The 14442-nt window shown below is 30.9% G+C and overlaps 1 protein-coding gene and 1 long non-coding RNA gene across 5 annotated transcripts in view; one reads left to right on the top strand and one right to left on the bottom strand.

Annotated features, from left to right (window-relative positions):
- Window positions 1-14442, bottom strand: part of LOC145259194 (ADP-ribosylation factor GTPase-activating protein 1-like) — a 175767-nt gene that overhangs the window by 85891 nt on the left and 75434 nt on the right. The window lies entirely within an intron of this gene.
- Window positions 1-14442, top strand: part of LOC145259241 (uncharacterized) — a 55112-nt gene that overhangs the window by 14983 nt on the left and 25687 nt on the right. Inside the window, exon 3 of one of the 2 annotated variants that reach the window (XR_013864143.1) lies at window positions 12998-13150. The exons of the other annotated variant lie outside the window; for it this stretch is intronic. This is a non-coding gene — a long non-coding RNA (uncharacterized LOC145259241). Of the gene's footprint in view, window positions 1-12997; window positions 13151-14442 lie in introns of those variants that run through there. 2 annotated transcript variants of the gene reach the window in all.

Below are 14442 nucleotides of genomic sequence, written 5' to 3'. Positions count from 1 at the left end.
TTGACTCTAAATAGTACTCAAAGGTGTACAGAACAAGAGACTTTGTTGATTTGGTCACATTAAAAGAATAAACAAGAGTGTTTGGGTTACTAGATGTAGAACAGTTGAGGTAGCAGAAGAGCGTCAAAGAATACATGGAAAGTGGTAAGGATGGATTTAAAAAAGAGGGATAAATAAAGCACTAGCCAGAGGTAGATTAATCTGAAAGTTAATCTAAAGACTGTCCAACACATCCCAGCATGTAAAACCGATCTTAAACCAATGGTGGTGGAGGAGGTGGTAACCTTCTGGCAAATTTCAATTGAATCCTCTTCGTCTGAAATTAAATTGCCATTCCACATTCCTCAGTTATTTCTTTTAACTTACTTTAACTGAAATTGAACTCATAATCTCTTAAGTAAAATTCACTCAAGAATGTTCCTTAACTAATACTTTTTTCCCCTTGGTCATGCATCTAGTAGGACAATGTAGAATGATTGTTTGGAATTTAAAAATCTAATGTTTACCCAATGAATTAAATAAAGAGCTCACTTTACAAAAATTAAGATTACAAACTATAACAATGAAATTAATTTTTTAAAAGTTGATGTATATAGAAAATAGGCTAAATTATAGAAGTGGAGAAATGGGTTAAATAATAGAAGGGTGTAAAAGCAGGGTGTGGGGAGGGTGAACAGTGATAAGTGTTTGGGGAAAGTTGAAATATTGTTGACAGTGTGAAGACAGAGTGGGGAGAGAATAAGGTAAAACATTAAAAGGTGAGGGCAAGGAGAGAAACCGGAAAAGAGAAAAAGAGTAAGATACTGAAATTGAGTAATCCAGTATCAATAGTGATTAGTTTTTGTTTGCCTTTTGCAGGCAATGATTGGAGATCACGTTTGGGAATGATAACAATGCATAGATTGATATACGAGGTGCCTTCAATCAGTTTCCAGACTTTTTTCATATGGGCACTTTTATTGAAACTCTTGTCTCTTCCAAAGTAATCTCCTCCGGCTACAATGCACTTGTACTATTCCAACAAATTCTGGTCGGCCCCATGAAGTCCTCTTGTGTGAGCATGTCAATGACCCTCAATACAGTCTCTTTCATCTCAATTGTCTCATAATGACAGCCTCTAAAGTTTTCCTTGAGCTTAGGGAATAACCAAAAGTCGCAGGGAGCAAGATTTGGACTATAGGGTGGGTGAGGAACTGTGTTGATGCCCATCTTCATCGAATAGTTTGTGACAAGGATGGAGGTGTGGACTGGTGCATTTACACAAATCTTCTGTATCTTCAGTTCCTCACTCATAATTGTGTTCCCATTCCCCACACTGAGATCAAACTGTACACTTATTATCTCTATAGACACACTAAGGTCCTTATCCATGAAATTCTGTATTTGGCCAATCAACTCTGGTGCTCTGACTTTCTTACCCCTTCCACACCTCTCATCATCCCTCACAGACTCCCTGCTTTCCCTGAATCTCTTATGCCATTCAAAAACTGATGCTTGATTCATGCAAGATGGTTCAAAATCAGTCTGAAGCATTCCATACATTTCTGTGTCATTTTTTTCCAAGTTTAAAAGAGAATTTTATTGCATATCATTTCTCTAAAGTGTCCTCACATCCAGATTGCATTTTTGAAATTCACCAACTTTTGACAATCAGGCTTTAGTCAGATGTGTGACAATCAGGCTTTAGTCAGATGTATTCCAATTCCTGTTGTAGCTATTCATTTGAACCTGAAATCATAAAAATTGATCAGTCATCTCATAAGATGTATTGTAATAACATACTGAATTTTTCAATGATAATTTTAAATGCCTGTACAAAGATGTCTGGAAACTTATTTAAGGCACCTCATAGCAAAGTTTTATAAATTTTATGCAAGCATGCTTTCATCAAAATACCCCTCCCTCAACTATTAATAGACAAAATACACCTCAAAAAGGTTGAAGGTCGTATCGACTGAAATGCAAATACAACAACCAAGATAATAGTAGTCCAAAAAGTGCAAATAATAAAAATCTTATAGCATTACTGTGAATACACTTGCAGCCATATTAGGATTAGTAGGGGAAGGGTATAATTTTTTATACTTTTGGATAGATTACATTAGATAAAATATACAAAAATAGACTTAAATGTTCTGAAAATTGTCCGGATGAAATGTTTTCTCTTTGGTTGTCGTAAATTTCAATGTGAAAGAAAGAGAGCTTAAATATTCGAGACAAAAAAAAAGTTTTTACAGTTTAAGAGAAATTTTCTACAAAGTTCGAAAATTCAAGATGTAAAAAAAAAACAAAAAACTAATATTTTAAATGAAATTAAATGGAACCATGAGAATTTTTAAATTAGTTGAAAAAAATTGACATCAGACGTCAATTAAAAGTGATAGGAAAAAGTAGAACTGAAAAATGTAGCACTCTTTGAGGATGAATGCATTCTGATTAATTGAAGTACTATCTGATGACATAGAAATACACAGAACACATCTTTAAATACAATTTCAAAAAATCTCATCAGTAAAAACAAAATTATATTATAGTATTGCAATTTACAAAGTTCTTCAAATTTGATTAGAATCATTTAACGAGTGCAGCCATATTTGTTAACTAATTTCGCAAAAATATTACAATAACTTATTTCTATGATTGACATTATTAGCATATAATTCCTTGAAAATGTTAGTGAATTAATCAAAAGTATTAATGACATAAAAATGAAAACATCAATTGAAAATTTCATTTACTCAATCAATAAATCAGTATTCATAAAAATCTATTGAAAAAAACTAACAAGTTCTTTGTCTAACAGAACAAAGCGTATATATTACTGTTTCATATATATTCTAATGATATATTATGTATATATTTTTGTTTTGGCATTTATTTTAAATGCTTAATGCATGAGTAAAGCTATGTTATAGTATAAATATACTTATGGCAAGTAAATTACACAGAAATATACGTGTTAAATCTTCATAGGAATTTGCCATGACGAATTTTCAAGTAAAATATTTCAGATACATTTCAGACATATAAGACCTGATTTGTATGTGTTTAGTTTTAATATTTACTTTGATTAATTTTGTTTATGTGCATGTATGGAGAGGAATTTTGTGTCAATGAAGAGGGGGGGGTTCTGATGGTAAATTTGGGGTTATAGAATCCGAGTTTGAAGGGTAATGTTTTTCATATATGTACAAGCTGTCTTCAATAAGTTTTCAGACATTTTGGTCAGGCATTTAAAATTGTCATAAACTCTTGAAAATTCAGTATGTTGTTGCTATACATACTATGAGATGACAGATCAATTTATATGATTTTAGGTTCAAATGTAATCTGGACGTGAGGGTACATTAAAAGAACAATATGCAATAAAATTCTGTTATAAACTTGGAAAAAATTCCTAAGAAACATATGGAATGCTTCAAACTGCTTTTGGACAATCTTGCATGAATCGAGCATCAGTTTTTGAGTTGCATAAGAGATTAAGGGTAGGCAGGGAGTCTATGAGGGATGATGAAAAATGTGGAAGGGGTAAGGAAGTCAGAACACCAGAGATGATTGTCTAAATAAAGAATTTCATGGATAAGGATCGTAGTGTATCTATCGAGAAAATAAGTGCACAATTTAATGTCAATGTAGGAACTGTACTCACAATTATTCGCAAGGAACTGAAGATGTGGAAGATTTGTGTGAAGTTTGTCTCAAGGGTGCTCAGAGAAAATCAGAAAGATCAGACTATTTGCCCAAGATGGGCATCGACAGTTCCTCACCTTCCATATAGTCCAGACCTTGCTCCTTGTGACTTTTGGTTATTCCCTAAACTCCAGAAAAACCTTAGCTGTCGTTATGAGACAATTGAGGAAATGAAAGCGGTTGTGACAAGGGTCATTGACATGCTCACACAAGAGAGCTTCCATGGGGCCTTCTAGAAGTTGTTGGATCGATACAATAAATGTATTGCAGCCGGAGAAGATTACTTTGAAGAGGACTAGAGTTTCATGAATGTACTATTAATGAAGTGCCATTATGAAAAATGTCTGGGAACTTATTTAAGGCACCTTGTATCTGCTGTTTAGACATTTTGTACAAATGATGTAATATATAACGCGCTTCCACTGAGTGGTTGTACATACTTTTAATTTTTTTTTATCTTTCTGAAGATGAGACATACCTCGAAAATTCAAAAAATATCACACCTATGGAATTATCCTGGTTCAACACATGTTGGTAAATAAGTTATAATTAAAATTTATTGAAATCTTTCAATATTATTATTTTTTTACCCTTGTTTTATACCCAACAGTATTTTTCTTCAAAGCTGCATTGTCATAGCCTTCAAACATAACTCTTTACATAATATAACCTTAGAGCTATCTTAAGGTGTAACACATTTATTTGGGACTGCAACTATGTCACATACATCAGACTTTACATGTGTAAGGTACTTTTACTAGTTTTAATTACACTCCATGCTAAAACATCTTCTTTACATAAGTGACCTTGTGTATATGTGTGTGGAATGCTCTCTACCAAACTACCAAGTCAATTTTTGATTTACAGATTTGAAACTTGATATGCTAGGGATTCGGATCTGTAGAACAAATTCGATTTGGTTTTTAGCTGATGTTAAGGAGTCAAAATTGAAAAATTAGAACTTGGCAGGCATAAGTTGACTTAAAGTACTCCTTTACGTATGCGAAAATATACATTTATATGTTAAAGTCATTAATTTTTAAAGTTTTGATATCTATATATGAACTTATCTCAGATGGTAATGAATAAAGCTGGCGCATTAAATGTTTTGGTTTTGATTCTAGCTGATGGCACCTAAATCATTATTTTTTTTAACTAAGGAAAAGAATTATATATTGGGTACAATATAATAATCAATAGAGAATTGGCTCTTTAATAATCAATATGAAACTTGCATTAATTAAAATCTTATATTTAAGCATATTTTATGACCAGGGCAACACTGGGTGGACTGCTAGTTTTTATTCAAACTCAAAACGTCTTGTTCCTTTGAAATATCAAAATTTACACGTCAAGAGTTGCAGTGTCTAGAGATTCAAAAGGAACAACAGCCACTTAATCCAATCCAACCACTTCTCTAAGATTGAAGACTATCATATTTTTCAAAAATATTGATTCAACTAGATGAAATTAATACTATTAACAGTTATGTGATATGTGCTATCAAATAAGAGTGCAAAAAAAAAAAAAAAAAAATCATTCCTTTCCTATAAATAGAACATCTGGCTGAACCCAAGACAGCTATTATGTCATGAAAGTGTCAACAATCCGTTTTGCTGCAAATAATCCCTTTCAAAGCATATCTCCATCTATTTTAACATCATCTTGAACGTACAATATGCGTTCAAATTCAGAATTCAAGTGAGCTTTAAAAAGTCTGTTATAAATGTAACTATTGAAAATTCAATATTTGCATGGGAGAAAACTCATGTTTGAAAAAAAAACAAAACAAAAAAACAGCAGTTTTGAATTTCAGCTTACACATACATAGGGGTATTGTTTTTCTAATTACAGTGCCTCAACAATCACATCAAACCAAACAGACAAATCCTTTTCTGACTCCAGAAATAACGATTTCTCAATAACATACACTTTTCTCCAAGAAAGTACATTTTCACATCAATTTGTTTCCTAAAGACATTAATCATTCCATGTCAGAATACATTTGCATGAGTTCAAAACCGGCTTCAAAACCTAGTAAGTGATGATCTTTTCTCTTCTTTGCAACCTTTCCCACAGAAGAGACATTGTGAAGATGTCTCTGCTCTATCATTATTTTTAAAGCAAGTACTTGTCTAAGCTTCAATCGATTGTCAAACTTTTACAATAAACACTTGTCTAGCTACAAACACTATCAACAATTTTACTCTCTATGCCTAAATCTAAATGCAGATTTCATGAAAAAGAGCTTTTCTCCCAGAACTGCCACCTGTAGAATTGTTTCAGCTGATTACAACGTTGGCATCTTCAAGTCCAATGTAAACAAGTTCTTGCTAAGCTGTTCCTTTAAATAATCAAATTATACCCAATTCGTAAACTCATTAAGTCTTATCCTAGCGTGGCATTCGAGTCTAGACAAGTGGTGATTTATTTGTAAAAAAAAAAAAATAAAATAAAATAAAAATAAATTTATCTTACTTATTTTCCTTAGCTTTTTATAGATCCGTATATTTCCCTGTTAATAAATAACAGATTTTATCAAATCTTCCATGTCATTGTTGTTTCTTTAGTAGAGTTGTGTTTATTGAATTTTGGTCTGAAACTCAAAACAGAGTTTAAGAATAGATAACCAATTTCATTTCATATTTTTAAAATTTTTATTTGAATCTGGAAAGTTACTGTTAATATCTGGTGAAAACGCGTCTCCTTGTGCAACACGGTATGCCCATTTATAACACCAACAACTTAAAATTTTGCTCAATTTTTTTATACTTGAAATATCTTTTGACTAAAAATATATTTTGGTAATAAAACAATTTATTGATGAATAAAACAAAGTATTCTTAATGTAGTACTCCAAATCATGAGGACTACTTCACAAAGAGCCAATAAGACAAAATCTATTTTCAGTTTTCTAGAACTTTAAAATTCTGAGATCCACCATTAAAAATAAAATCTGTATCTCAATCATACCTTAGCAAAATCAATTATCAAACGTATCAGAAAGGAGACTGAGATGTACATAAGAAAAGGATAAGTCATCGACAAATGTAAAAATTAAATTAGTTACTGATTACCAAATCAAATTAAAATATGATAAAAAAAAAAGAAGACAATTTTGCATCATAAAAGCAAACATCAATGTTTACAAAAACACACGATAAATTATTGTAACACGCGCACAAGTGAAATTTAATATCACATAAAATATATAGTGACAGATGATTACAGCGCTTTTAAAAGTTGTTTTTGGCAGCAATTTTTCCCATGTGGAAATCAAGTTAGTTGACATTCTTACATACTGAAGTTTTTTTTTTGTTGTTGTTAAATAAGACGACCGGTGGTGTATCAAAGAAAAATATAAAGGAGTGGTTGAATATTTTATTGATCATTAGGAATGGCCAAAGCAAATTTTCTGAGGCAATAAAACGACAAAGAGAAAACATACACACACGCACATACATAGTAAATTTCTCATATCAGTAGAAAAAGCAACCAGAGTGCTCAATCATTGCTTCAAGGATGTAATATATTTTTCTAATAAATTATTCAAGTGTTTCTTATGGAATAATGATTGAGATTATATATATATATATATATATATATATATATATATATATATATATATGAGATAGAGAGAGAGATTGAGAGAGAAAGAGAAACAACATGGCTGACGAGAGCCTAACATCATTTACGTTTTACCATTAACTAGTCCCCTTTATGTTGGGCTTGAAACCGACGGTACCAATGTTGTTCTGAACTTCTGTACAATTAAATAAATAAATATTAAGCTCTTATATCGAAAAAGTTTTTCTTTATAATCGAGCACTTTGTTGGAATTCTTTCTCAAAAAACAGTAAACATACATATAAAAGGAGTGTTTCAAAAGTAATGGCTCCTATTTTTGTTAATCTGCCCCAATATATCAGAGGAGATTGCAAATTGTGTTATGATGACTGAACTTATGCATTCATGATCTGAAAATTTCATCTCTCTGTTGCAGATATTGGCAGTGTGAGACGCTAAAGAAAGCAACCACTGTCATAGATGTGTAGCAGGAGCAGAGATGTATTATTGAATTCCTGGAAAAGGTGCTTTGAGAATGGTGGTGACAATGTAAAAAAATGAATTCCAGAGCACAAAAGGTTGCTCGTTTTAATGGTACCACTTCCATCTTCATAGTTCCTCAACTTCTTGAGTTAAAAAAACAAATAGGAGGCTTTACCTTTGAAACAACCCTTGTAAGCTATATAGTTTAAGAGGAAAAACACAGAGGGATCAATTACATTTGTAAGAGCAAAATTTATTATATATATATATATATATATATATATATATGATACTATATGATAAATTGATTAACGATTAACCCTCTGTTACTATAGATTCTGATCAAATTGGAAATTAAGCACTACCACCTTCTCACTAATCAATGATGAGCAGTTAGTAGTGTTTACTCCTGTCTACTGGACACCTATGGTATAAGATGGCTAATCACTATTACATATATATACATTAATAATGTTGTGTATTTAATTATATACATAATAAAATACAAAGAAAGGAGTGGTATATCAAAGAAAATATATAGAGTGGTTGAATACTTATTTGATTATTTGTTATGGACAAGGGGAAAACACACACATATATAACATTAAAAATGTTGCGCATTTTATTTTATATATACACGTATATATAAATATATATACATATAAAATACACAACATAAGCAGTATAAATATTTAATAATGGAAATAAATTTACAAAAAAAAAAATCATTAGCTACTGAAGTGAATGAAATAAATCTGCATATATATATATATATATGCATACATACATACATATAAACTGCATATCACACACACACACAAATACATATAGATATATACAAAATAATTTCTAACATTACATCAGTTAATAACTGATAAAGTGGAAATTACGCAAATGAAAGTCTCTGATGAGATTCATATAACAGAAGAAAGATATGAAGAACATGTTTGGTAGAAAGAGGTCTTTATTCATGAGATAAGTACAGAAATATTAGCTCAACTACAATACCCACTTTTCTATATACAATAATAAAGGAAAGAAAGAATAAAGATAATACTGGCTCTATTATACAAGTAGAATATGGCTATCTTGAAGCAGTTAGCTCTGAAGGAAACTGCTTTTTTTTTTTATAAGTTTTAATGTTTTTCTTAATGGTGACTAAGCAAATTAATCCACTGTGCAAAAGAGCATCATATAAAAGACAATTTCTTTGGCAATATTTTACATTATGTTTATTTTGTAATATCAATGTCATATTATGAATATAAAAATTTGATTTTAGTATTTGTTTTTTTTTTTTTACTAAATTACAGACCAAGATAATCAAAACAACCCCCAGATTTATCAGCTAACCCCTACCCCGATCTTTTAAACTTAAAGAAAAAGAAAAAAAGAATTCTTTAAATTAATATTACTCATTAAATTTTGTTTGTTTTTTGGGTTTTTTATTTTCCAGAAAAAAAAAACAAAAAAACTTTCTTTTATCCTACCATTAGCCTCAAGTCTGAGTGACAACACCCACCTCTCCAAAAATAAAGAATAGCAACCTCTTTTGAAGCTAATTGCTTCAAGATAGCCTATAATATTTAAAGCGGACAGTTTGATTAATCACTATTCAATTATCTTTCGTAAATATCCATTTTTCTTTGGAATGTTCAACCTTTTTAAATAAGCTCTTTTTTTTTTTTTAAATTTTTTGGATGCATGACGTTTAAGTTTTTCAAGAATATTCACAAAATAATGTTTTATGCGCACACATACAGATAACACACATATGCATACAAAATGATGCACATCATATGAAGAGTAAAAATCTAACTGATGAATTCAAAAGTTGTAATGGCCAGATTTTCATTGGTTGCCATTTTAGAATGAATCTTTTTTTTTTTTTTCTTTGTAATTCTTTTTTCTTTTTTTTTTTCTTGTAATTTTTTTTTTTTTTTAAGAAGTACCACCACGGGAGCTTGGATGAAGTGCTCCCAGTAAGCCTGCCCCGCCCCTTCCCAAAACTCGAACCTATAGCAGAACAAAAAGAGAAAATAAAAAAAACATCATTTATCAGTCTGTTATCTAAGTATAATCAAATAGAAGCAAATACATGTATCAAGTCATCTCAGGAGTTTTGTACGGATGTTAATTCTCTGAAATCTAATAGTGAGAACGGCTAAGTAAATAATATCTAGATATATACACATTAGATTTTAATATGAGACGATATATAATTATCTCCACAATTAAATAATGTCACAGCCTATACAAATCATAAAAACCATAGACTGGAAATTGTAAATCTGTGTCAGTCAATACGCATTTTTGTATGTGGAAGAATACATGCAAGTGACTTTGGTTTTAAACCCTGTGTTCAGATATGTGGTCAAAAACTTAGTTTCTATATTATAATTACATATTTCTTCCATGTACATTTTTTATGTGAAAATAAAGTTATACAGCGAGCTTATATGGTATTATCACATTGTCACACATTAGATCACTGGAAACTTTGTCCTTTGGAGGAAGTCGGTTCAATCCACCAGAGCTGAATGCTGCTTCCTTATAGCAGAGCCTGAGATATATATATACATAAAGGCAGTCGGATTTTCAAAGTCAGGCCCAAATAGCAATTCATCTAACATATCAATATTTGATTTGGATTAGCCTATTTTGTTTTATTTTTCCACTATATTATTTATTGCTACAAATATAATTACACTTATTTCATTTAAGCATACTATTAGAGTGGAGACATTTGGTTTTATTCGCATAACCAGAATAGTGAGGTTATACGCGTTTAATAAAAAAATTGAAGTTGATGTTTCCCAACTTATTTCTGCAATTAAACTGCTTTATTTTCCAATTTTCATCTTCTACATAATGGCATAAATTATCAGATAAATGTGCAGTGTCGAGTAAAATCAGACCAGGCATATTATCTGTGATTCCTTGTTGGTGAAGCTAAATATACAGAGGCTCAAGCTGACAATAAGTTAGATACTTTGATTTACTCATACTGAAAAGAATAGCTCTTGGATAAAAAGAATGCAGAAAACATAAGGTGAAAAGCAGGAGGAAAGTTTGACGACAAAAGAAAGTTTGGATACATATCAATAGGGATCTTAGTCAAATTTGAATGAAATTAGTTGTCCACCAAACTTAGAGACAGATTGTGAAGCCATATTCATCCCCCTGACAACCACCGATCCCATGCTGTTTTTTGTGGTTTTCTTCATCTTCTCTTCTCATTCTGGTCATGTTGTTAAGGATTGCCGAGGGTGCAAGCACTGATTTACAAGTATAAAAATAAAATAAGGCAACGCAAAGTTACAAGAGAAAGCACAACTTTGTACATCATGTATAAATCAGTTGTGCTTTGAGTATGTGCGTGAAAGGATCCCCAAACATTATTGATAGCTGGCTATAAAAAACATCTTTGTTGTTGGCTTATCAGTTCATCTTATTTGCTAAAGCTCTGCCGACTCCAATATCTCCTGGAGAACTTCCAAACTGGAAACTGTCCATAAAACTAGCTCCGACTCCTAAATTTATTGACTCAAAATTGGAAATGATATGCCCGGTCTTTTGACTTAATCACCACAATATCTGATTAATAGAAACTTCCACATTGACTCTATTGGATGAGAGTGGCTGATTAGTCAAGCTAACTATTCACATTGAAGTATCTTCCTGCATTAAGAGTTCAAAAATATCTCAGTACCCCCCCCCTCTATCATCTTTTTACTAATTTCACTTTCTATATTTTTTTTTTCTGCTAATAAGTCATCTCTCATTGTTGGGAGTCTTGACTCTTATGCCCATAGTATCACAAGATAAAATGCTTACAGAAAATTTCAAACACTTAACCAAAGAAAATATGATAAAATGAATGAGGATAATGACAATACTAGGTAAAATATTAATTTAAACTTGCACATATTTATTGCAGGTTACAAACGTACATTATTTTTATGGGTACAAGGGGTCTTACTTTATTCCTGGCTAAAGGATCATCGCTGCCACATTGGAATATTAGATATACAAAATAGCCACTTTTCCTATCACTTGGTTAATTCAACATTTTCTTACTATTTTTCCAGCCGTTTTTGAGATCTCAGTTTGCAAACACATACAGGTGAAATGTATAGAGGAGTATATAGTTGCAACTTGCCAACGGAAACTAAATACATGATACTTCAGTTGCAGTCATTATGAACAGAATCTTTCATGATTTCTGCTAGCTATTTTTCATGTTTACAGTGTTACAAATACGTATGCAGCTATTTTGCTTTCTTTATTCATATTCTTAGTAATAATACTAATTTAACATTAATATTTTTAGCATTACTCATAATATTACAAATAATCATATATTACTAATAAATTTGCTAGTACTTCATCTTCATAAAGATGACTTCAATCTTGTTCAGTCAGGAAGCAGGAATTTTGATATCAAATAAAGGATACATCTTTGACCATCAGTCCAACAGTCTTGATCATTTAAAATAAGTGGCCTTCTTTCTGTTAAGCTGGGTTAAGCTGGGGTATAGTGTTGTGCAGACTACCTTCTCTCTTTGTGAAGGGATTAGTTTATTGCTAGTTGTCTGAGGTGCCCCTACCAGAGAATGTTAGCAGGGATGCTCGAGTATTTTTGTAGGGCAGCATGCTCTACCTCTCAAGTGCTGGCTTTTCAATCCTCACCTTCTGACCTTGTGTCACATATTGCAGTTGGGGTGAAGTAGGGTTAAATTATATCTTTCAATCTTGCTTTAGTTTTTCAGTCATAGTAAATTCTACAAATATTTAACAAGGGAGACAGAGTGAGCACTAACAATTATTTCATCCAAAATATTCATAATATTAATACTAATACTACTACTAACTCAGACTTATATATAAATTGAAATGGTACCGAATTGCTACAAGCAACTGTTTTTTTTTACTATTACTGATATTAAAACTACTGATACTACTATTCCGCATCATGCTACACATGTTATGGTGAATTTCATTTGTCCCATTCCGTTGTTTAAGGGCATAAAATCAAACAATACTGGATTTTCAGCCTTCAAAGTTTACTTCATAACAAAAATCACTTTCTAATTGATAGTTTAAAGGCTTTAAAATCAATTTCACTTTTCACACTTAGGTTGGCCATTTAAACTGATTATTAATAGCAATACATCCCTGGCAATACCGGGTAGGTACAGTTTGTGGTATATAAATATTATTCAGTTCCATTAGACATTCTTCTGTTACATTTCAGAGAATTGAAATCCAGACAGCATTTATGGGATGATCCAATAAAACCGACTTACCATTGGATTGAAACTTATTCAACAAAACATAGAATGTCAATAGAGCCACAACTGATGCAAACAGAAGTTGTAAAGTGCAATGGTTTGAGCGGAGGATTGGGGTGGGGTAGTCAGACAGACATACAAAACATGTCTACTTTACCACAATGTTGCTGAACATTATTTTTAAGTATGAAAATATCTATTGAAATTGATTTACTACAAAAAAAAAAAAAAAAAAAAAAATTAATGCAAATCAAAATGAATGGAAAAGATTTCTATAAAAATTAAAAGATGCAACACATAGGATGTATGCAATTTTTTTTTTTTTTGCAAGAAAAATAAACCAGAGTGCTCAATTACCATACCAATGGTTTCCTTGCTAATGCAATTTATCAGTGTCTCTCCAGGGGCTTATGAATTACAAGACTTATTTCTAGAAGGAACTCTTTGGTATAATATCAAATTGTAAATCGGTTAGAGATGAATTTGCAATTCCAAAAGCCCTGGACAGTCACTGATGATTTGTATTAGCAAAAATACAATTGGCATAGCTGTCGTACCCAGTATGCAACTATTTTAATATATTCTTTTTCTTCATGCATAAGAAATATGTGCAAGTAGATAGGTAAATATCTACTTCTAAATTATAATCTACAATATTATCATTCAGTGCAGTAGTGTGTGATATTGTTGAAGTTCGATACAACAATCAAATGAAACTATCATTCTACATTAATAAAATAAAAATTTATAAATGAGTAACAACAATGAATGAAAAGAGGAATTAATAGAATTTTATGGTTGCAGGGAAGGGGATTCACAAAGAAAAATAATATTTTCTTTGTTACAGAAAATACACATTTCAATATTTATCAAATATTAATATATTTATATTATTTAGAATATTCATTTCAAATGTTATTCTCACAATGTTTCAATCAATGTAACTTTAGACCTTGTGTAAACATGTCTTGTCAAACTCAGAATCTTTATGTCGAACTTGGGAAGGTAAGACACACCTGAAAAAAGTCAGGGGTTACACCAATTGAAACATTGTGAGATTAATGAAAATAGTAGTCTTAATATTCCAAATGATACAAATTAGCAATCCTAACTTTAAACATTTTTAATACATTAATATACCTTCTGTAATTGTGAACTAATACAAAGAATCTCTAATTATAAAATAAATGAAATACAGCTTGAATTTTGAAAACTAAAATTTAAATTCTCTACATAATTATACCTTTACATATTATATGTAAAAAAAGTCTTTAAGAATCACTTTCTAGAAATCCATAATTGTCAAACGAAGGAATAAACTGCTATAAAACAATCTGAATAAAATTTCAACTTTATTTTTTTTTTTAATCACACTAATTTTTAGGGATATAAGTACCAAATGGCAAAA

Source organism: Euprymna scolopes, chromosome 3, assembly GCF_053919585.1.
Source record: "Euprymna scolopes isolate OS-2025 chromosome 3, ASM5391958v1, whole genome shotgun sequence".
Classification (NCBI taxonomy): Eukaryota; Metazoa; Mollusca; class Cephalopoda; order Sepiida; family Sepiolidae; genus Euprymna; species Euprymna scolopes.
This window is presented reverse-complemented; position numbering and strand designations above follow the sequence as displayed.